The sequence below is a fragment of the Dasypus novemcinctus genome, chromosome 7 (assembly GCF_030445035.2).
Source record: "Dasypus novemcinctus isolate mDasNov1 chromosome 7, mDasNov1.1.hap2, whole genome shotgun sequence".
NCBI lineage: Eukaryota > Metazoa > Chordata > Mammalia > Cingulata > Dasypodidae > Dasypus > Dasypus novemcinctus.
The window spans coordinates 113274666-113298475 of record NC_080679.1 but is presented as its reverse complement, the minus strand read 5'-3'; the positions used below and the strand labels follow the sequence as shown (position 1 = coordinate 113298475).

General features: G+C 38.4%; 1 protein-coding gene and 1 non-coding gene across 3 annotated transcripts in view; one reads left to right on the top strand and one right to left on the bottom strand.

The window, feature by feature from the left end:
* Positions 1-23810, top strand: part of THSD7B (thrombospondin type 1 domain containing 7B) — an 882043-nt gene that overhangs the window by 154966 nt on the left and 703267 nt on the right. The window lies entirely within an intron of this gene.
* On the bottom strand, positions 17858-17964 carry LOC111761075 (U6 spliceosomal RNA). Its single transcript, XR_002794544.1, has one exon. It is a non-coding gene; the product is annotated as a U6 spliceosomal RNA (small nuclear RNA).

The window sequence follows — 23810 nt, the reverse complement described above, 5'->3', positions numbered from 1 at the left end:
TATAGCAAAAAAAAATTTTTTTTAAAAATATTCCTATTCAACATGACAGTTGTTTTCAGGTTTATAGGTCTGTGCCAAGTGCACTTGAGGTATATTTTAAAGGGTTTACAGAAGCAATCACCCATCTCTTTCCCTTCAGGTGTAATAGGAGACAAAGGGCCACTCCCTCTTTCTCTAAAAATTGCTAAATTGCTTTCCTTTTGGTCTGAATTTTACTAGAGGGATGGGGAGGACAGGGTTTTGTTGTTTTAATCTACTCCCAGTTTTTTAAAAAAGTGCTGAAATGGCATATTTTGATATGCTTGTCGATACAAGAATGTTTTGATTGTCTGTGGCCTGTGTGAAATTGGGGATATGGGGGTGGGAAGAATAGGCACTACGCTAAGCCCATTCTGGGGCAAGGGCAGTATTTGGGTCTGCTGGTTAGGATAGAACTTATGTATGTGGAGTATGTGGAGGCCATCATAGTGACACTGATGGAACACTGGATAGATGGCTCCGTTAATGTGTTTGTTCACTTCCTTATGACAACAATTCAAAGAAGGCATGGTTATCCCCATATTACAAGTGGCATAAAGAAATTCAGAGATTTGCTCAAAGTCACACAGCTAGTGTGAAACAGCTCAGTTTTCAATTCAGATTGGTAGGACTCATGCCCCTCTCCACCATCCCGTATCACCTTAATTGTAGTCCAAGCGAGTGGTCTGGAAAACCGCATTTGTCCCCATTGCTTTGGCCCCATTGCTTCTGGCTGGCAAGCTGTGCAGCTTCTAGATGGCACCAAAGGATTTTTCTGGGAGTCTGTCACCTTCTTCACCCCCTTTTTGACCCAGATAGTTTAGCTGTGTGAGGGTTGCCTTGTCACTGCACTGCATTGTGGATTTCCTTCCATGTTCATCGATAGGGATGGAGGAGGCACTTGGCACTTTGTAAGGAAAAAGGTCCTGAATCTTGGTATGGTTGTCACTAACCAATGGTTCCCTTCTTTAGCCACGACACTGTGCTTCTTTTAGTAATCCTCAGGGTCCCTCTCTATAAAATGGATAGGGTTACCCGGTCAATATTTCAGGTGATTCAAAAATGAGAGTTTATAGAAATAGCTTGAAAAATGTCATTCAAATTGACTCGGGTTTTATCAGTCTCCTGTAGGAGGCTATTTATTTGGATAAATACTCAATTACTTTTATGAGGAATATTTTTGACTATGATATGATTTTACGAAAGATAAAATTATCCAATTTCAAATCTTGTAGCAGAAGATATTCCACCTTTTTGAATTTATATTAAATCTTGCATTTGGAATAGCGATATTGCCAATCTTTCCTCTGTTCCTATTTCCCCAAGTTCCTTTTAGTAAATGGAAGTACATTCTCACTGCTGCATTGTTTATAGATCTCATTTAGCCTATCAAAATAGCATATTTTATTAGGTTCTTGCGGCAGGCATGGATGAGGCTGATTGCTGCATGGTTTTGTCTATGGATTCACAAAGCCAGCTCTTGTCTAATTGAGTCAGTGAGTCAGCTTACATTTATTGAGCACCCAGCTGGGGGTGGGGTTGAACTAGGCATTTTAACCAGAATTGAGCATCTGCTCAGCGCTAAAGTAGCATGAGCCTGCAGACTCTGGCTGGCCTAATGGACTCTCCACTGCCTCTCTGCTATTGAACAGTGATTAGTATACAGATTGGGACATATTTGGTTTCAGTTCAGTCTTTTCCCACAGATGAGACCCGCCTATGATCACATCGTATAAATTATTTACACTGTCTATGTAACCTGAGCCATAAGTAAAAGATGGCCCACCGTCTGTTCCGTCACCCTGGAGGACTCTTTATTTTCCAAAGGGAAATAGTCCATCTTGTGAACTGACATCATTAGACTCATAAAAATTCAAATGCACCTTGAGCAATTTCTTTACTTTGGCATAAAGTCTCAGTTACAATGTCCAAAAGCATACTGTCCTTTAACTGAGATATAATGACTTTTAGGGTTAGTTGGAAGGGATTTCTCGAAGAATAATTGTACTCCCAAGACAGTGCTGAAAATCGTGGTCTGAAGGAGTTTTTATCCGTAAACTTCATTTATTTTCACCGATTTTGGAAAGTTCAAGATTTATTATATTTTTATTTGTGAATTTATATGAATACATTTAGCCAAAGAATTTTGGGGGTGAAATGGACTGCAGTGATTATTCTTGGATGATCCCTTAATTTGTAGATAAAGAACTGTGGATCTAGAAGCAAAACTGACTTGTCCAAGGTCACCCCAGTGACTCCAGGTCACCTGGCTTCTGACGAGCAAACTTTCTCTTACCTCATCTCCCACCACATAATCCTATTTTAGTGAAGAATTGAAGCCCAGGCCTCTCATTTTAATTTCCATCACTCTGGTTACAGGGAGTTAGAAATGGAAAAGTAAAAGGGAGTTATACCCATTTCTCCTTTCCTCTTGCTGAGTCACCTTGACAAATAATAGTCGCCACATTCTGTCTCTTCTGAACTGTTTCTGGTGAAGCCCTATTCCCTTAGCCTATCTTTATTTTTACTGAATGCATGAAATGGAGGCCTTGGGTTGGCTATGGCAAGGGGCAGGACCCTGAAGCTAAAGGTCCGATAGTTATAGACCCACCACTGAAAGAGTTTTTAACTCAGCGCTGGGAGGAAAGGCTAACAACAGAAAGTGCCCGAGCTTTATTATTCTCCTCTGTGACATGGGATCTGAATTGAAGCCGCTGGGACCAGACTGGCTTCTCCTAGGTCTGGAAGGAATCTGGGCTCTTCAGTGATTTTCTAGAAGTGGAATTTTAAATTGGCTACCTCATTTATGAAAAACATGTAGATTCATCAATCAGTGGAATTGAAAGAGGCTTTCATTTCTTCAATTTGACATCTTTCATATACATGTGTGTTTACATACACACGTCATCTGACCTGGCCCTCATCACATGTGAGGCCTGGGGCATGAACCCTGAGTGGTAGCTTGGCACTCTCTTCAGGAGTGGTTGGTACCTCAGGTCTGCCTTATTGTGCATTATACATTCAGTCTAGAGCTCCTTTAAACAGTGGCCTTAGTTCTAGTCCTTTAAAGTGGTGCTTCCCAATCCTCCAAGTGAAATAATTTCCTAAATGATGAATTCCTTAAAAAATGCATGCAACTAAGACAGCAGTAGGAAATAATTGGCAATTCAATAGCTTTAGTCATTTTCACTCTCTTGAAGCTCCTGACTAGAGATGGCAATCACATAAAACCACAAAAGACATAGCTGGTGGAAACCATGATGCCATTTAGTAATTTTTTTCTTCTGCCAAGATATATTCTTGGTTATTTTCTGATAATTAGGACTAGCCTCAGGCAATTCCAAAGAAGGCAATTTTCCTTCCAGGGCTGGACCGTTCCTTTCTTGCCCACACTTCTCACCTTGCAGCAGTCTGCTTTTTAGGAGACTGGTTTGCTTCATTCTGGTGATCCTGGTTAAATTATGCAAGTGACTGATTATAGGATCTGTTCCTTTTCATTGGAATGCTTACCTTCTGAATCAGCTTATTCTAAATTTCCAACATCTTAACCTCAAGGACTAAATTCCAGATAACAACAGGCTGCCCAGTCCAAAGAGAAGTTCAGGGGACTTTGCTCTCTGGAAACACACAGACAACACCATGTTTTCAGGCTCCCAACAATGCTGGTTCTGTTTCTAGCATGCACTGATTTTATTTCTCTAATAGGATCTGGTCCTAACCCAAGTAAGATTTAGACTAAGGAAGGTGGAAAACAGTTGGAATATGAAGAAAGCAGAAGGTTTGGGATTTGTGCCTGGTATGTCTAACTATGGACAATAGTGCCTTGGGGACTGGATGGCAATTTCAATTTTATATTTCCTTGGTTTTCTGGGTGCTCTAGATTCTTAACATTTTCTTTAATTAGAGAATTAATTTGCATGTTAATGGAAAAATCATTAGATGGTAGAATTCATAAAGTCTCTTTGTTTTTTAAAACAATTATTAGTAAAACAGAGTACTGTAGTGTTAATTACAGTCAATAGAGCAATTGGGTCAAATTGCACTCTGTCCCTGGATTGTGGGAACTCAAATGCCCCTTATCTTTAAGACTGGTGAGCACTTTGCACAGTGTAAAGATACGTTAGAGAAGATGGAGCTTGGGGTTGCTTTTGTGCTGTTTAGTATTCGTTTCTCCTTAGTCTTTACTATCTAATATCAGGTGTGCTTTCACACACATTCACAAAGAAATAGAAAGCCCAAATATTCTCTGCAGTGTCCTCTTATTTCTCCTTCCTGTCTGGCTTCTTCCTTCTCTGTTACCTGCATCCGCCTCTGGTGAACTTGAGCAAACAAACCCCAGGTAACTGCATTTAGCATCAACTTTTTCTGTTTTTTGTTTTTAATATACTTAAAAAATTTTTTTGGTAAAAGATACTTGGATTATGTAAATGTTACATAAAAAATGTAGGGGATTCCCATATGCCCCACTCCCTATCCTTCCTACAATGTCCCACATTAACAACATCCTTCACTAGTATGGTACATTTGTTACAATTGATGAACTCATATTGGAGCCTTGCCAGTAAATGTGGATTATAGTTTACATTATAGCTTAAACTCTCTCCCCCATTATTTTGTAAGTTATGACAAGATATATAATGGCTTCTACTTTGGAATTTGTGTTCTTGAGTGTGACAAAGTTGGACTCAGATGTGACTTTTCTACACATGCCTCTTCAGTCCCTTTTATTTGAACCTATAGTTGGTGCTGGAGTTGGTAAGTCTCTTCGACAAGAGACTTGAATCTCTGGGCTGTCCAAGTGCCAGGTGGGCCCTGAGCCTCAGTGGAGTTATAATACCTACTTCCCAGTTCATTAGACTCACCTGGGACAACTAACAAGGAGATGAGGATAGACAACAACCACCTAGACTCAATTGAGAGTGTCTACAACTGCAAGCAAGAGAGTCCCATCCATCAGTCCTATGGGATTGAGGGCCCCTCTCAATTAGAGGTGGAGTGGGCATTACCATCCCAGAATCCTCAGGATTGGGGAATGAAATAAGGACTAGAGTGTGCTTATTGGTATTCTACTACAGACTTATTGTGATTATAGCAATGAAAGAAATTATAATTAATGTGGAGAAAGTGGCCACTGGAGATGCTGAAGTCAGGGAGGAGGAAAAAGAGGTGTAATATGGGATCATTTTCAGGACTTGAATTGTCCTGAATGACATTGTAATGACAGATACAGGTCATTATATTTCCTACCATAACCTACAGAATTGAGTGGGAGAGAGTGTAAACTACAATGTAAACTATATTCCATGCTGTGTGGCAGTGGTCCAAAATGTGTTCATCAATCACATTAATGAAAGAAGTTGTTAATGTGGGGAAAAGTGGGATGTGTGGGGAGTAGGGCATATGGCACTCCCTTATATTTCTTTACATAAGATTTTATTTAATCTAAGTATCTTTAAAAATAAATAAAAAATATATTTAAAAAAAAGATATAAAATGGCCTGCATCTATGATTGCAGTGTCATTCAGGACAATTCTAATGTCCCAATAATGCCCCCAGATTATACCTGTTTCACCCTCTCCCTCCTCTCAGAAACTCCATTGCCCACTCCCTCCATGGCAATGATAAAAGTTCTTCCATTGCTAGAATAAAAATAAGTCTATAGTGGAATAATAGTAAGTCTACTCTAGTTCATCATTCATTTTCCAAACCTAAGGATTATGGGATGGCGATGCCCACTCCGCCTGTAATTGAGAGCGGGCTTAGATCCCATGGGACAGATGGATGGAACTACATTGCTTGCAGCTGTAGACTCTCTGTGTTTCTTAGGATGATTGCTGTCCATCATCATCTCCTTGCTAGTTGTCCTGGGTGCATCTAATGAACTGGAGAGTAAGTGTTGCAACTCTCCTAAGATTCAGGGTCCAGTTGGCTCATGAAAGGCCCAAATTTTTAAGTCTCTTGGACAAAAACCTATCAATTCCAGTACTAACTATAGGTTCAAAAAGAAGGGGCAGAAGAGCCTTGTGTAGGGAAATCACAACTGAGTCCAACTCTGTCACACTGGGGAGCATAAATTCCAAAGCAAGGCCAAACTCCTGAGCTGTCAGCCCTATCTTTAGTGTCTGGATGACTCCAGAGCCTTCAGGAGCCCCACTCTGAGGCAATATTTACTGTGGCAGTCAATGAGATCCTTCTGAGACATGTAAAAGCATAACCTCTGGAATGACCTCCCCACTCACTTTGAAGTCTCTTAGCCATACAAACTCCTTTGTCTTTACCCTTTCCCCCTTTTGGTCAAGGTCTTTTGCTGTTGCTTTGCTAGATGGTGCCTGGTAATAATCCCTCGGGGCCAGGGAGTCTCATGTCCCATGTTGGGGGGAAGATAATGAATTTATATGCTGACTTTTGCTTAGAGAGAGGCCACATTTGAGCAACAAGGAGGTTCTCAGGAGGTAACTCTTAGGCAGTGTGTAATACCAGACTAAATTTCAATTTCAGAAGTAAAGGTTCATGAGTACAGTAATCAGTATCAAAGGCCCATCAGTGATCCATCTTCCTTCACTAGTCATTGCCCCTTTATGCAGGGGATACTTGTTGTCCCATTAGAGATTGTGGCAGAGCTCCTCATGATGAGAATTCGATATTCTTAGGGTTAATGTGTGAATCTCCACCCACTGTGACAATGCCCCATGAACAATTGAACCCATTCATATGCCTTATAGGTATGCTGCAGTTGAACCTCCTCCCATGCATCCCCCATCACTGACACCCCACACTAGTGATCCTCCCCTGCCGTAGTTGTAACCCTTCTGTGTTCCAAAACTTCTTCAAAAATGAAGCCAACAAAATAACTGAATAAAATTAATAAGAAAATGAAATAATATTGACAGTTTTAAAAATAACAAAATGCAGAAGATTAAAAAAAACTGAAATAATAAAAATAAAAAATAAAATAAAAATTATTTGGCATTATGTCTTTCATCACTGTAAGAGCTGTTGTCTTGTATGTACAGTGACAATTTCTTCCCTTTATTCCCCTAGTGTCTTTTTTTTTCTTCATTTTATCTTCAAAGAAGCTTTAGGTTACAGAAAAGTCATGTACAGAATTTGGGGGATTGCTATATACCCAACATCCTTCTCCTTTTTCCCTTTCGCCTATTAATAACATTTTACACGTGAATGTTACCTTTGTTACAATCGATGTACAAATATTGGAGCATTGCTACTAACCATGGCCAATGATTTACATTATGGTTTACATTTCAGGCCATAGACTTTTATAAATTTTGATGAAATTTAACATGGCCTGTATCCATCATTGTGAGATCACGTAGAGCAATTCCAATGCTCCTCAAATGCCCCAGGTTCCATCGATTCTATTCCTCTCTTCCCCTCCCCTTGGGACCCATGGGAACCACCAAGCTTTACTCGGTGAATAACAAGATTCATAGTTACTTGCAATAATATTGAGGGATCGGCATACTGACCTGTCCTCCCCTATTAGGCACTGCCTATGTTTTTTTTTTTTTAAGATTTATTTATTTATTTATTTATGTATTTCTCTCCCCTCCCCCCCCCCCCCAGTAGTCTGTTCTCTGTGTCTATTTGCTGCATCTTCTTTGTCCGCTTCTGTTGTCAGCGGCACGGGAATCTGTATCTCTTTTGTTGAGTCATCTTGTGTCAGCTTTCTATGTGGGCGGCACCATTCTTAGGCAGGCTGCACTTTCTTTCACGCTGGGCAGCTCTCCTTACGGGGTGCACTCCTTGCACATGGGGCTCCCCTAAGCGGGGGACACCCCTACATGGCAGGGCACTCCTTGCGCACATCAGCACTGCACATGGTCCAGCTGCACACGGGTCAAGGAGGCCCAGGGTTTGAACCGCGGACCTCCCATGTGGTAGATGGATGCCCTAAGCACTGGACCAAGTCCGCTTCCCTGCCTATGTTTTTAAGAGACTCCTGCCCCTCTATCTAAAAACATAGCAGGACTCCCCAAGATGGGAATCCAACATTTCCTGTTCATTGTGTGCATCTCTTCCCACTGATACAACACACTGTGACAAGATGAACACCCACACACTAATTCCTACTTGGCTTCCTGGACCACTGTGGGAGCTTACACGGATGGCTACTGCAGCCTTGTGCTCTGACCAGAGGGGATTCATACCATACAGTATTGTATTATATTATAGACCTGTATATTATAGATTCTGACCCCTCTTTACCCACCCAATTCTATTGAGACCATACTCTTCCTCTCCCATCCCCCCCGAATCAGGTTCTCTTGGCTTAGAATCATACAGTTCCCATCTTCCTGAAGTTGGCGGAATGTGGAAGGGAAAAGGCAGATCTAATAAAGCTGCTTTATTTTGGATGGGAGCATCGGCTTTGTTGGCCATGATGCCATTTCCAGTTCATAGTTGTGATGATCTGAAGCTGAATCCATTCCTGTGGGTTTTGGACCTTTCTGGCTGGATCTGTTCAGTTGAACACCTTTGATTGAATTGCAAGCCCCAGGGTATGCCTTGGTCCTCTTTCTGGACACCTTTATAGATGGAAGATTGCAAGCAGCAGATACAAAGAGGAATAGTCACTGACAAAGCAGCCAGAAGCTGAAGCAAGGCGATCTGGAAGAACAGCAGATCCCTCCATGTGCTTTGCCACTTGGAAGGAGTCCAGAATCTCCAGCAGCTGACCTTCGGTGAGACGCATCTCTGATGATGCCTTGATTTGGACATTTTCACAGCCTCAGAACTGTAAACTTTTAATATAATAAATTCCCATTATGGGAATTTACCTGTTTCTGGTATATTGCATTGGTGGCCTTCAGAAACTAAAACAGTATGTTTTTCAGCCTATCAGAAATTGTACCTGAAAATGCAATAAGCTGATTATCTCTATATGTTTCCATTTTCATTTTCTCCTAGTAGCTGACAATATAGATATGATACATTCTCTCTGTTTGCTATACTTGATTGATGAAAACTGGTTTGCCATATTTAACTTTAAAAGTAGATAACCTGGACAGGTTTTATGTTTCTCTAAAACAAAACCCCATAATGCTCTTTCCCCACGAATAGTGTTTATTTTCATCCAGCTGTTACCCTTCTTTCCATAAAATGACAAGAGCCAACCTCTGAAATGCTGTATCTTCATCCAGAATCCACTGATGCCCTGTAACAATTTCTCCATGTGCCTGAATGCCCCTTACTTTATGTTCAATTGTTTGTTTCTTTTTTAATTTTTAAAATTTGTTTCAATTGTTTTTTGAACTTGCTGACACCATTTCCTCCTTCCCATCTAAACACATGGACACTGCTAACTGTTATTGCTGGTGAGGGAAATTTATCACAATATTCCTCTAAAAGTGTAAAACTGTAAAGTAATTTAGGAATGCTAGCAGACTATTGCAAGTTTTGGCTAATACTCTTATTCCCCTTCCTTTCTGCAAATAGCTTCCTGCTCACCTTCACCAAGAAATAAACAACAAAGAAAAGTTTAAGGGAAAAAAATCCCTCTGCCATTCACTTTCTGCTTGCCCCATGCATTTGCTTGTGTGCGAATTCTTCGCTCTTTTCTCCCAGGTCTGGGCAGTCAGATATCTCCTACTATTTGGTCTGACCCCTTCCCCTGGGCTTTCTGTATTAGACTACCCCTTTTCCACTAACTTGCTCCAACAAGTATTCCTCCTCTCTTATATTCTCTCCTTCTCTTTCTCTTTCCTCTGTCCCCCCTTCTCCCTTCTCTTTCTCTTTTCCCTTCTTCTCGTAATAAGTAGAGAAAGCTGTTCTTTTCCACCTTCATTTGCCTCTGTTAACCCCTGGTCTCAATACGGTGAAACATGAATGGCTGAGGTCGAAAGAGCAAGCTTGGGATGTGGTACTAGAACAGCATAGATTCAGAATTCTCTTCCAAATACTCTACGGCTGTGGACCTGGGACAAGTTGCAATAAACCTTTGGAGCCTCATTTTCTTACTTTAAAATGTGTGGCATTCCCATACAATGCCCCTCCACCAGCACACTACATTGTTGTGGAACATTTGTTTCAGATTATAAGATAATATCATCAGACTATTACCATTAACTATGGTCTATAGTGTATATTTGGTATATTTTTTTCCATACCCCTGTATTATTAACACAGTGCATCTTTGGCATTGATGCAAGAATATCACAGTATTGCTGTTAACTATAGTCCATAGGCTACATTGATTGTATTTTTCCCATGCTTTTTTCCACATTCCAACCACCTTGCAATAGTGATATACATTTGTTTTAGTTCATAGAAGGACATTCTTGTATTTGTGCTATTAACCACAATTCTCGTCTGCCTCTCTGGGTTCACTGTGTTATTCAGTCCCTAGATTATTCTCTTTCTTTCAATTGACATTTGCATCCCTAGACTACCCTTTTCAGCCACAATCCCATTTATAAACCAGCCATGTTAGTTCTACTCACTATAATGTGTTACCATCAACTCTATCCATTTCCACACATTTACAGGCAAGTTAATTAAAACTTCTACATATATTAAGTGTCAGTACCCGTTCTCAGCCCTCCTACCTCCTAACAACCTATACTCTCAGTTTTAACTCCATGCATTTATTCTTTGTACGCAGTTCATAATAATGTGACCCTGCAATATTTGTCCTTTTGTGTCTGGCTTATTTCATTTAACATAATGTTTTCAAAGTTCTTCCATGTTATTGTATGTGTCCCAATTTCATTTCTTCTTACAGCTGCATAGTATTCTATCATATATATATATACCACATTTTGTTTATTCACTCATCAGTTGATGGAACCTGAGTTGTTTCCATCTTTTGGTAATTGTTAATAGCTAGGATTCCCCTTTCCAGATGGAGGTAAAGGGCAAATTCACTTTCATAATCTGTACACCCCATTGTTCCCACAGAACCTCTGCTCTCAGAAGCATATTTGACTTAGTTTTCTAGAGCTGCTATCACAAATACCATAAAATGGGATGGCTTAAACAGCAGAAATTTATTGGCTCACAGTTTGGAAGGCATCAAGGCACTGTCAAAGCAATGCCATCTCCCCCAGTCTGTAGCATTCTTGTGCTGGCCAGTCACTAACCTTGGGGCTCATTGGCAGCTTTTCTGCCTCCCGTCACATGGCAATCTCTTCCTCTGGTTTCCTCTGACTTCTGGTTTCTGGCTCCTTGCTCTCTCTGATCTTTTCTGACTTCTAGCTTCCAGTTTATTTTCTTTATGTGCTCTCTAGTATTATTGATTAAGGCTTCATCTTGATCTGGTTGGCCACAATTTAATTAATGACATTTTCAAGAGATCCTATTTACAATGCATTCACACTCACAAGAATGCAAATTAAGATTAAGAACATGGCTGTGTTGGGCTACATAACTGACTCTACCAATATATCTATATTCCAAACTTTTTATGTGGAAATAATTTCAACCTCCAGAACAGCTGCAAAAATAATACAAGGTCAGTGTAAAGAATCCAATATACCCCTTACCCAGATACCTAGATTTACTGAGTTTTAACGTTTATGTTATTTATATTTTTAATCTTCCATTGGGATACAGAATATATACATGGTAATCACATGCACACACACACACACACACACTCCTAAATTTCCTCTGAAATCCAGAAGTGCTTATCCCATGGTCCCCAGAATCTTCCTAAGATGCTGTGCATAGTAACCTGCAACTCATCAGTCCAAACTGCTATTCATCAAGAGCTCTGAGAAACAGTTCTGCCCACTTTGCCTCCTATTTCTATGTATTGCTTCATGATCTTCTCAGCCACTCAGGGTATTTTAATTAGTAGACATTTCCCACTGCATCCACCGTTCACCATGTCCCCTCCCCTTGTATTTTAAGTTTTCCTATCACTGCTCCTAGTTTCTCATCTGCATTGCTCTTTTATTGTTATTGAAAGTGGTCTCCGTGTCCCCAACATTAGAAATGGTTCAAAGTTATCTTTATAAATGAAAAGTTGTTTCTAACACTTCCATGCTAAAATCCTTTATCAATTATCCACCAGTATTAGGATCAAATTCAAATTTCTTTGGGTATTGGAAACACTCTTTATAGTTTGTGGTCTACCTTATCTTCTAGTGCTATTTTCCATCACATAGAGTTTTAGCAATTTGGGACTGCTTGTCCTTCTAGGAAAGTGCATTACTCCTTCTTGCCAGGATTTTTTTTCCTCCTTCCTCCTCCCTCCGTCCCTCTTTTTCTTTCTTTCTTTCTTCCTTACTTCCTTTTTCTCCCTTTCTCTCTTTCTCACTGTCTTACTTTCTCTCTTATCTCCACAAATTAACTTAATTTAGACTTTGAAGAAGAGTGAAGGTGTCTCCTGTCCTGGTCACCCCCCTCAGGCACACACCTCGTGTGCCCCAGCCAGGTGCCTGCAGCACCAGCCCCCTGGGCTCCCCACTTCCCAAGTGTAGTTTGGAAACTACCTGTTTACTTGTTTGTCACCTTCATTACATGCTGAGATTCTGAAAGAGAGGGACAGAACCCTGAGATTAAAATCATGTTAAAATCTTTTTTATTGAGAGAAAGAATTGGCAAATAGTGCTTTCTTGCCATTTCCCATTTGTATCTAGATTTTCTTTTTCACAGAATGGATGCTTGTACTTTGAAGAATTTTTTCTGTTTTTCAGTAGATTTATAAAAACCAGTGAGTGTATGTATGTGTATTTAATTATTCCATAATTCTATCCTTGGGGATTGCTTTGCAAATAGAAAACTGATTTTACTGATCCTTCCCCCTCCCACCCCCAATCCTGAGGTCTCAGGGTTAGAACTGGAACCCAGGTGTCCTGCCTTCCAATGGAGTTGACTTTTCATTGTTATGCTACCCAAGAACTGGTTTGAGTTTCATGTGAGTTGAGTTCTGGAATGCTAACAAGAGGATTTTCTGCTGCTGCTCCATGAGAACACACTTCTTTTGACATTCAGTAATGTTGTGGGATTCTTATTAATTAACTTCTTCAGGGCTGTAGCCCTTGTTCTACGTGTTGAACAGAGAAGGTCACCTATGTAAGTCACAAAGAGTTTAAGTTTGTCAAGGTGCAGGGCATTTAGTTAGCATTCTGAATAATGGGTGTTACCTTCTGAGAAAGGTTGGCTGGAACCAAGTAGAATTTGCCTCGGGAGAATCAATTCTTTCTTGGTTCAAACAAGTAGACTGTAGTTAGTCAGGATTGACTGATGGCAAGCATTCATGGGAATCAACCTGTGCTTAGGAGTACAAGAATGTTGATTAAAGTTTTCCCAGCTCAATTTTTGACTCTAGCTATTTCAAAACACATTTTTTTCCTTCTTCTTAAGGGATGTTCATTATGTTAATGTCCCTTTGATTGTCAGCCCACACTGGATTGTATCACTTCTTATCATAAGCATCCTTCCAGATCTGGAGGTCAAGAGGGCGCAAGATGGGAGAAGGAGAGAGAGAGAGAGAGACAAAGAGAGAGAGAAAGAGACAGACAGGCATTTTGTATGTATTTTTTTACTACTGAAAGTCAGCCTCACTCTGATTTTTTGGAACTTACTTTATAGTTGTAGAATTAATATTTTGAAAACATTGCATAGTGTATTTTTTTGTATAACCCACTGCATTCTATATTTGACATTATTTTAAATCCATTTGTAATATTTTATTAATAGGATTATGTGACTGTATCCCTCCCTACTCCAAAGAGTAGGTTTTAGTGGTCTAGGTCTGACCAGGCAGTCTTAATATGAAAAGGTAATCATTTCTCTTTGTTAATGATTTATATTGAAAATAGCATATAGATTTAAATCTCCAGATTCAGAATTGAATGGTATGCTTATTTCTATTTACAGAAGTCTAATATTCAAAGATTCATGCAGGAAAAAAATTACAAGTATTTTTAAGAGGAAAGTTATAGCAGCAACTTTATTACAGATTTTGAGAGGGCCAATTCAAATATGTCTACTGAGTGGGTTGATAGAAGAGTCATAATATACAAAACATGAGAAATGAGAAAAAGCTATGGAGAAATCATACTTCTTTTTTCTTTTCTTTTAATCATAAAAAATCATGAAAATTGTTCTATAAACATGAGTGAGCTAAAAAATATTACCAGAGTATTAGTTACTAGAGAAACAGAAATGAAATTTGGAGATGAGATTTATCATCTTCTTACTTTAATTTGTACTCCTGCTGTACTGTAAATTTAATAACCATCAATATGAAAAATGTAGCAGATTGATAATACCATTGAGTTTTAATTAACTCACTGAAATGAAAAGGACCCAGATGGATAACTGGGAAATGTAGTTATCTTTTATGAAATGTGCTGGATTGTCTGTTTGTTCTGTTTCTTATAAATTAATTCTCTGCCAAAAATAGTACCCCATCAGAAGATTTGCTCAAAATTAATCATTTAAGTTAGTAAAACAGATGGTTGCTTTAGTTTATTCAATTTAGTTTTGAAACACTTATCATTCTAAATCAGTGATCGTTTGCTTTTCTGATCGCTACCCACTGTGACTTCCCAGTTCTGCAGCTTTCTACTTAAGTAGATGGATAGTACTGAAGGATGTACATCGTTTTTCTACAAATTCATTGATCTGCTGTTTTGGTTTCAAAATTTCAGGATTTTGTATCTAACTTTTAGTAGGTTTAAGTTCTGTGAATTCATGAGTTAAAAAAATGAAATTGCACTTTAACTCACTCAGTTGGAGAATTTTCATAACTCCTGATAATAGCAATCGCAGACATAAGTTCAGTTAAGGCATGGAAAACTGATGTTCTTCCCTTCTCAGCTTGAAATGGTTATTCCTACTTAGGATTCAGGAGTTAAAGTGTTCAGATGTTTCTAGAAGATGTTTGCAGGTGTCCACAACCCTGGTTGTTATTTGTTGCTATTTGACCTATTTGTTGGAGCACCAGATTCCCCCTAGGGGGCAGCTGCAGGAGACCTGGAAGCTGATGTAAACAAATGCAAATTTCCCGTTTCTGACCCCCCCATGTCACATGATCATTTGAAATTGACCTTTATCCAGCAGCAGAACTGGACTTCAATATTGAATTAGAGATGTAACATTTTTATGACAGCTATAAGAGAAACGAGGCAGATGAATTTAATCACAGAGAAATCCTGTTGGTTTCTGTCCTAGGATTAACTATCTAGGTTATAGAAGAGGATAAATCTAATCTGCAAGGGCAAATAAAATCAAGTATTTGTTGCTGCATGACCATTATACCTGGCATTTTGTGGAAGATACCTCTAAAGACGTGTCTGTGCTCCCAAAGTACTTATAACTCAAACTGAGAGATGGCAGAACAAATAGAAAATACTAAATGATTATAATGAACTCCACCTGGATGTGTAGGGAGAGCTCAGGTTTAATTCCATATGAAAGGACAGCATTGGAGAATTAGGTGGAAATGGATTATTGGAATTTGGGAAGGAAGGGCAGTTTAGGCAATGAGATTAGCATAATCAGAGGTCTGGGGAAAAATGACTCTGACATCATCAAGGAATATTAAGTATCTGAGAAGAATGGTTCATTTTAAGGAATAACAGCAGATGAGGCTGGCTAGATAAGGGAGGGCCAGTCACTGAAGGAGCTTTAAGGGTAGATGACAGAGGTTTGATCTCTAAGACAGACCAAACAAAACCTGTTTTGGTTCTTGAGCCCAGATGGACTCTGAAAGGGTAGCCATAGGAAGGATGAAGCTGAAAGTGGTACAAAGTTAGAAAATTCCCAGATTCATCCAGGTTGATGGATATAGTTCAGGGATGAATAAAGGATAAGTGACTTTAACGAAGGTGTAAGAGTTTATGAACTCAATCCGAGATGCCTCCGTGCTCTTGGATGGGCCAGTGTCTGCCCAGGACACAGCCCCCATGTGCCGAGACCTGGAGCCTGCAAGTCCTGGCTCAAGCCGCTTGGCTCTGGTGTCTCCTTGCCAGGGCAGAGCGATTTGTCTGGCAAGGAGTTTTCCACTTAGTGTGGGCCAATAAGAGTGCTCTCCCAGAATCTTTTTCTGATTGCTCAGGTTTGGAAAAGTCCTGTGTTTTCTCTGGCCATGAGGTCATGAGGTATAATACCACACTGACCTGCCACCATCCTTACAGAGTCATGGGACAGCAAAGTGAAGCCAGCATGCAGGCAGATGTGATCCAGGACACAGTGACTTGGGGTTGGGGCGGCGGTGGGGAAGGGATGGATGTGGCATGTGTGTGTGTGTGTGTGTGTGTGTGCACGTGTATGCCCTTGGATCGATGTGCTAGAGTCCTAGGAAAAAAACCTTAACTAGCCACATTTCTCAGATAAAGAAATTAATGGTCAGAAAACCTAGTACTTTCATCAAGGTTAAATAGCTATGTAAGTGATAGATTAAGAATCAAAGCCAAAGTTTGCTTCCAAATCAGTTTTTTTCTCTTTACTAGACTGCCTCTCAATACAGTGGTGGGGGGTCCTGTTCCATTCGAAAGCTAACTATGTTAATTGCACTTTCCCAGCCTTTCTCTTATGCTACTGCACACCCAGCCAGTGTTGCTCTGCTCTGTATGTGTGGGAAGATGACATTTTGTTCTCAAAGTCGTCCTGATTCTCAGTTGTATGAAACACAGAAAACTTTCGCCCCTAGAAAATATGTTAGAAAAAGTTTAGATTCTAACACTAGTCAAAAAAACCTATGGAATTCTTATTATAGTCCATAAAATATTTCATGTTGGGAAGCGAACTTGGCCTAATGGATAGGGCCTCCGCCTACCACATGGGAGGTCCTCGGTTCAAACCCTGGGCCTCCTTGACCCATGTGGAGCTGGCCCATGCGCAGTGCTGATGCGTGCAAGGAGTGCCCTGCCACGCAGGGGTGTCGCCGCGTAGGGGAGCCCCATTCGCAAGGAGTGCGCCCCTAAGGAGAGCCGCCCAGCGTGAAAGAAAGTGCAGCCTGCCCAGGAATGGCACCGCATGGAGAGCTGACGCAACAAGATGATGCAACAAAAAGAAGCACAGATTTCCGGTGCCACTGATAAGGATAGAAGCGGTCACAGGAACACAGAGCGAATGGACACAGAGAGCAGACAACTGGGGTTGGGGGGGAGGGGAGAGAAATCAAAAAAATAATTCATGTTAACAATGAAAAACACAGACTAGGTTATTACTAAAAACAAAATCAGTAAAATTAAACCAGGACTAGCTTTTAATTTATAACACAGCTGGTATTGGAGCATATTTAATTAAAAGACTGTATTAGGTAAGGGAAAACATTCGTAGAGATTTCAAATGACATTTTAATCACTTTTCAAATTATTTAATGTAGACGGTAATAGTTCTTACATTTTTTCAAGTATATTTAATATAAATGATATTGTTTCTGTAATTTTTCAATTACATTTGCTAGAGATGTTACTGATATCTTAAAGTACTGGTTCTGGTATTTTATAAAATTCATTTAATATGGATAGTATTGGTTTTGCTACTTATTTTAACTACATTTGTGGCTTTCTTTTTCTTTAAAATAAAAAAATTAGACAAGTTGTAGGTTTACAGAACATTTATGCATAAATTACAGGATTCCCATGTACCACCCTAGGAACACCTTGCAATAGTGTTCAACATTTCTTAAAATTGAACATAGCACATTTTTATTATTGTACTATTAAAGTCCATATTTTAACTTTATTTGTGTACTGTATTTCTTTGTATTTAAAAAATTTTTTTACTGTTGCCATATATACAATCTAAGATTCCCCCTTTTACTCATATTCAGATATATATTTTGGTGCTGGGTAATTGCATTCACAGTTGTGTTAGCATCACCACCATCCATTGCCTAAACATTTCCATCATTCCAAAAAACATATGGAACTCTTCACAGATTTGCATATCATGCTTGTGCAGGGACCATGCAAATCTTCTCCCTATCATTCCAATTTTAGTATATATGCTGCCAAAGCAAGCACTGTGGCTTTCCTTTTTCTTGATATAGTTGAATCCCATTTTAAACTTCTTTGGTATAATGATCTAAAGTCATATCAGTAGAAATAATGCACTTATTAGTGATGATTTACTCTAACCTGAACCCTAAACTCAATCGTGCTTTTTTGTTTTTGGCTCATTATAGAGATCAGAGAGAAGAGCAGAGAGAAAAATTGTAAGAAGAGAGGGAGAAAGTTGTTTTTCTTTAAAAAAGTTTTACTAAAAGAAGAAATATTTTAAAAATGAGAAAAAAGAGAAAATTGGATAAGTGAATTCATCATAAAATAGATTCCTTGAGATGGAGATACTTGAACCAGAGCAGGAACATATGGAAACAACGAAAATGTAATGTAAATTTGTAAACTAGGGGAAAATGTAAGGTGGTAAGAATGCGGGTGAGCACAGCAGTTCTCCTCTTAGACACTAGGGGGCTGTAATGTCCCAGAGAAGCACAGTAGGTCCTGGGTGTAGACAAAATTATTAAGCAAGTGGCAGCCGGTAATAAAAAGAGAAAGGTGATATTTAGAAATTTGGTTTGTAGAACTCACGTTGTATCTTAATATCAGATTTTATTCAGGGGTTAGTTATTCCATGGGTGATTATCTATTTTCTTTCTTTCTCTTTCTCTCTTTTCCCTCCCCTCCCCTTCCTCTTTCTTTTCTTCTGTTCAACATTTGAATAAATATTTCATTGTTTTTTAGTACCTTCTCAGGTTGGACTTGGAAAATAAAAGATAAGGTCAGATCTATTGTGATTATTACCTAGTAGATGCCATAGAGAATTCTTAATTGGTGGAGAGACTCAATTTTGTTATTGTTTTTAAATTACATCAATCTCTGTTCTATAGTAATCTCTCTCTCTTTGCTCCCTGTACCCCCATCCTTGAGCATTCTCACAGAAATCAAGACTCTTATTCTATCTAGTCTCTTTTCATATTCTAATGCTAAGTGGTATTAATATGACTGGTAGTGAATCTAACTAAAAAATGTTAACCAATTCCTAATCTCTTCTACTGACCAAAAGTGGCAGATAAATGAGAAAACAGTCATCAAACCACATTAATCTCCCAAATCCATAGCTATTTAGGTTGTTCTCAAGCTAGAAATATATTAATTTTCCTGTCTTTAGAGATGCATCAATTCAGAAATTCAGACCATTTTTCAACTGGCCTCTCTCTACAAGCCCTGTTCACACAAAAGGCATTAGTCTAATTAAATTAGGGGCTATCGAATCTGCAAATTAGCACACAAAGTTGGAAAAATCAATATCTTATTAGTCACAAGCTTTTATCTAACTACTCTTGAATTTTTTCGCAGAAACTTTTTGTAGTAAATGACATAAAAATCAATTTAAACCTTTCCAAAAATTGGTGATCGATAATTGTTTTCTAGTCACGGAGAAATTCATTAACTTCCATACTTATTGCACTGCCACATATCCTTATTGAACTCTCTTCTAATCACCATATTATTCTTGGCTGAGAACACATTAGCTATAAAAATTCATGAAATGAGAAACATAACATTATAAAGACTTTGTTTAGATATAGTTAATAGATTGTGCAGAGCGGTGGAACACTCAATCATTTCCAGTAAAAATAAATTTATGTCTTCTATTATTTTACACTTAAACATGGATAACCTCACTATTTTATCACTGCATAAACAAATTATTGCCTAATGAATTTGTAGACCCACAGAATATTTATTTGTCTGGCAAGATATAGGAAGCATTATATCTTCTATAGAGGAAGATAGTAGCCATATATGTACAGAGTATAATTCATTTTTTATAAAAGTGCATTACTGATCAAAGTTAAGTTTGGAAAGTAAATGGAGAAACACAATTTCCCTGTTATTTTGGTTGCATTGTAATTTTAATAATTTTAACATATCTCAACATTTCTACCAGCATATTCTATGAAAACGCTGAATCATTTATATTCAACTTTCTTTTTGTACATCAGAATTTTAGTAAGTGAATAACAATAATAACTTATAATGCAATTATTTCTTGAGTATATTCAAGAAACTTTAAAAATTAAGATGACATATAAAAGATGTTTACATTCTTTGAAGATAGAAGAGCAGTATATATAAGTAATATGATCTTGAGAATAAACTCCAGCTCGTGGATTGAAAGGAAATTAGAGGTTCATATTCAGATTTAAAAGCACCTAATGACCTTAAGAAAGTATTCATATATCAATTGACATTGCTCTAACTTTAGTTAATAATTGTGCTTAGGTAGAACTTTACTTTTTCTGATTTGAACGTTTCTTGTTAGACTTTGGAGTCAGGTAGACCTGTTTGAACATTGATTGCACTATTTCCTGATGGTGGGGGAAATTACAACGTTTTTCTGAACTTCAGCTTTTTCATTTACATGATGGGGATATTAAACCTGTATGATGGCACTGTGGTGAGAATTCAGTAAGGAGAGTATAGAAAGTGCTTAGTACGATGCTAATAGCAGCATAGTTAACCTACTATTATTGCGTCATGATTGTTCTTTATAATGGAGATGAGAGAATTGGATAGAATATAAAGAATATATCCTAAGATCCACCAATGGCTAGCAATCTTAAGTCAATTGTATATCAACAGGATGCATAATTTAAGGACAAATTCTTTTAACTTGGTGAAGAATTGTGTGGGCTAAAATACAGCAATATATTGAGATTCAGATACATCAAAAGCCTCCTTTCATAGCTCCAATGTGAGATCAGATGTGGCTAGTAAAAAACCCCCAGATTCAAACAACTGCTAACCAAGTCTATCATGCCTTAGGGGGAGATATGAACAAGGGGGAAAAGAGGGAATGAAATTATTTTCCCAAATTAATTACAGGTGATTGACTCACATGAATCCTACAGAATATGTAATGGTGTCTTACAAAGAGTTCATATTCAATTGATATTTGTTCATTTTAACCTCATACCACAAATTAATAGTAAATATATCTTTGTTCACTCACCTGCTTGACACAATCACCGAGATTGAAAGTCATCTTCACCTTCTTATAACAAAATAGTTCTGTGTGTCGCACGTAAGGTGGGAATTTCTCATCCAGAACAAACCATGTTCTCACCTTTAGCTGAACAGTTCTTGATTCGAACTGTTAAGCATTCTGTAGCACAGTTGGCTGGTTTTGTAATTGAGTGAATTAAGTACTTGATAGTTTGAACACCTTGGGTAGGTACATCCCACATCAGCAGGGCTTGTATCTAGTTACACGCTGCTTCTGTCCCATTTTTTAATACAGGTTGAATTAGGAAAAAGGAAAAATATAAGAGTTCGTTGAGAGGTGAAAGGAATCCAGAACAGAGTATAATGTGCAGGAAGAGGGTGGGAAATCCAACTAAATTTGACGTGGGCTGTGCTTTGGGATCTGTGTTCCTCTCATTGCCCAAGGGGTGCTGGTGCCCTTTGTGTAAAGGAGTGGTGTAGCTTACCCCTGGGGGAACAGCACTCAGTGGGAATGAAATACCAGCACTTCTTAAGAGCTGAAGGTGAGATTTAGAGGGGAGTCAGTTTGAAAGGAAGGAAGATAATCCTTAACACAAGCCAGGAAGAGGGAGAGAGGAACAAACAGATGCAGAATCAAGAGGCTGAAGGGCCAAAGGTAAGTGGCAAAATTTTCTGTAAAATTTATCCTGCAACGGAGAAGTACAGAAGTTTTCCCCTCCTTTTCCTTCTTTTAGAACATTAAAACCTTAATAATGACTCCTTCCCAAACATAATATTTTAATTTATTTCCCTTGTATATACTTGCCCCCTGTATGTTTGGCTGTATTCAGCTAGTTGTGATACATAACGTCTGAGAACAATGTTCTTTTCCTTTAGTTTGGAGTAAAAAAAATAGTGTTCTATGCCTTTGTCATAGTGGGGATTAAATGTTATATTGAAACACATTTTCCCCTTTTTTATACCACAGTGCATCACTGGGTATATGTGTATTTCATGCTGCCATTTATGGACAGAGATTTGAAAAGAAAAATAAAGTGAGGACCCCAAATAGATGAGGTCCGCCTTGTGTCCTTGTCTGTGACAGGGTAATTTGGTGATTAATCTGATTTTGCATGACATCTCAGCGGTAGCTGCCAAAATAGAATACTTCTTCTCATGTGAGTGCTAATCAAGAGTATTAATGGGCAGCAGGAAGGGAAAATAATGCAACCCACACTGCTGTAGAAATCAAGACACATCTTTTTGACTTAAAAATAGTAACAGATGGAATCTTACATCATGCCTTAGGTAGTTGTTGACTCCTATTAGCCCACCAGTCCATTTGGTCATATAAAACCAGATTCCATGACATTTTTACTAAATATCTTCCTTTCAAGCAAGTTTTACTAAAAACAACTTTCCCATCCCTGTCCTGAGCTGGCATTCCTATATATATATTCCAATATATGGCCTTGACTGAGTTTCCTCATCCACCCACCAAGTCCAGTAAATCACTATGTTCTGTTGAGAATTTCTTCAAATTTTCTTTATATTCCTACTGTCATCACCCTAGCAGCAACCTCCAGATTGGTTTCCACAGTTTTCATATATCCTCTTCCTCTCAATTAACAGATGTTATCATGTCACCATGCTACTGGAATTTTTAGTTTTCCACACTACCATTAGTCAATAATTCCATTCACTTCCATGTCGCATGCTGGTCTTTCTGCTTTATCACCTTATTCCCTGTAATTTTATAATGTATTTCCTGTTGGGTTGGATCTTTCCATTAACCATAAATATGGTGTACACATTCTCAGTTTCAAGCTTTTGCCAGAGCCTCAGCTCATCCCTGCCCCCCTCATGAAGACTTCTTTTCTCTCTGATCCATGGTGATGACCTTTGTCTTTTCTGAACTATGTCTCATTGTCTACCTTCTATTACCACTGAAGTGTTGTATATGCATCTCTCCTATGAACACTCTGCTCCCTTCACTCTGTTTCACAGATTCAGGTTATACCCTGAACACTGTCTAGCCATCTTGTGAATTTGGCAAGAGAATTTAAACTATACAGATCTCTTCTCTCTGCACCATCATCTCATCCTGGAAGTACCCAGCGGTGATACAGAACATTTGTTTCTGTGTACAAAGGTCAGCATAATAAATGTGTCTATCCACTCTATTAACTAGGAAATCCTTTCATCTATGTACTAAATAGTGACTGTAAAACTAACAACGAATTAATTTTTTTATATGATCTGAATGTTGGTAATATATGCAACTAAGAGAAAAGTCTGTTTTCTATAGGAAGAAAGTATTTGAAGCTTTGTGTCTATTTATTGTTGTGTTTTCAACTATTACTACATTGAAAGGAAACAATGAAGAGGTGAGAGAGGACACAGAAATGATGAGCAGTTAGAAATATTTGGGTAATTGAGATATTTGGAGAATTATTGAGATTTTTTTTCTTCTCATAGCATGCATTCTCAGTCTCTGATATATTAAATCTTTTGTTCATTGTTTTTTCCCTTCTTTAAACACACAGATAAGGGAAGCACATTTCAAATAATTTTCCAAATTTGTCAGAATGATTTCATAAACAATGTTAACTTCTATAAGACAGAAAAATATATCAAATCCTGGTCAGGAGTTGAGTTTCCATATAAGCTACTTTGCTATGAATATGGTTTCTTGGAGGACAGTTAGTTTAAATCTAAGGATTTGTGCTAATAGTTCACCCTGAGCAGAAATGATCAACTTGCAGATTATTTTGTTCTATCATTCTCTTCCTTCTGTTTCTCTTGGTTTTGGTCATTTCCTTGAGAAGAAACTCTTACACTAGACAGCAGGCAAGGGCAAAAGAAGGAATATCAACTTTAGT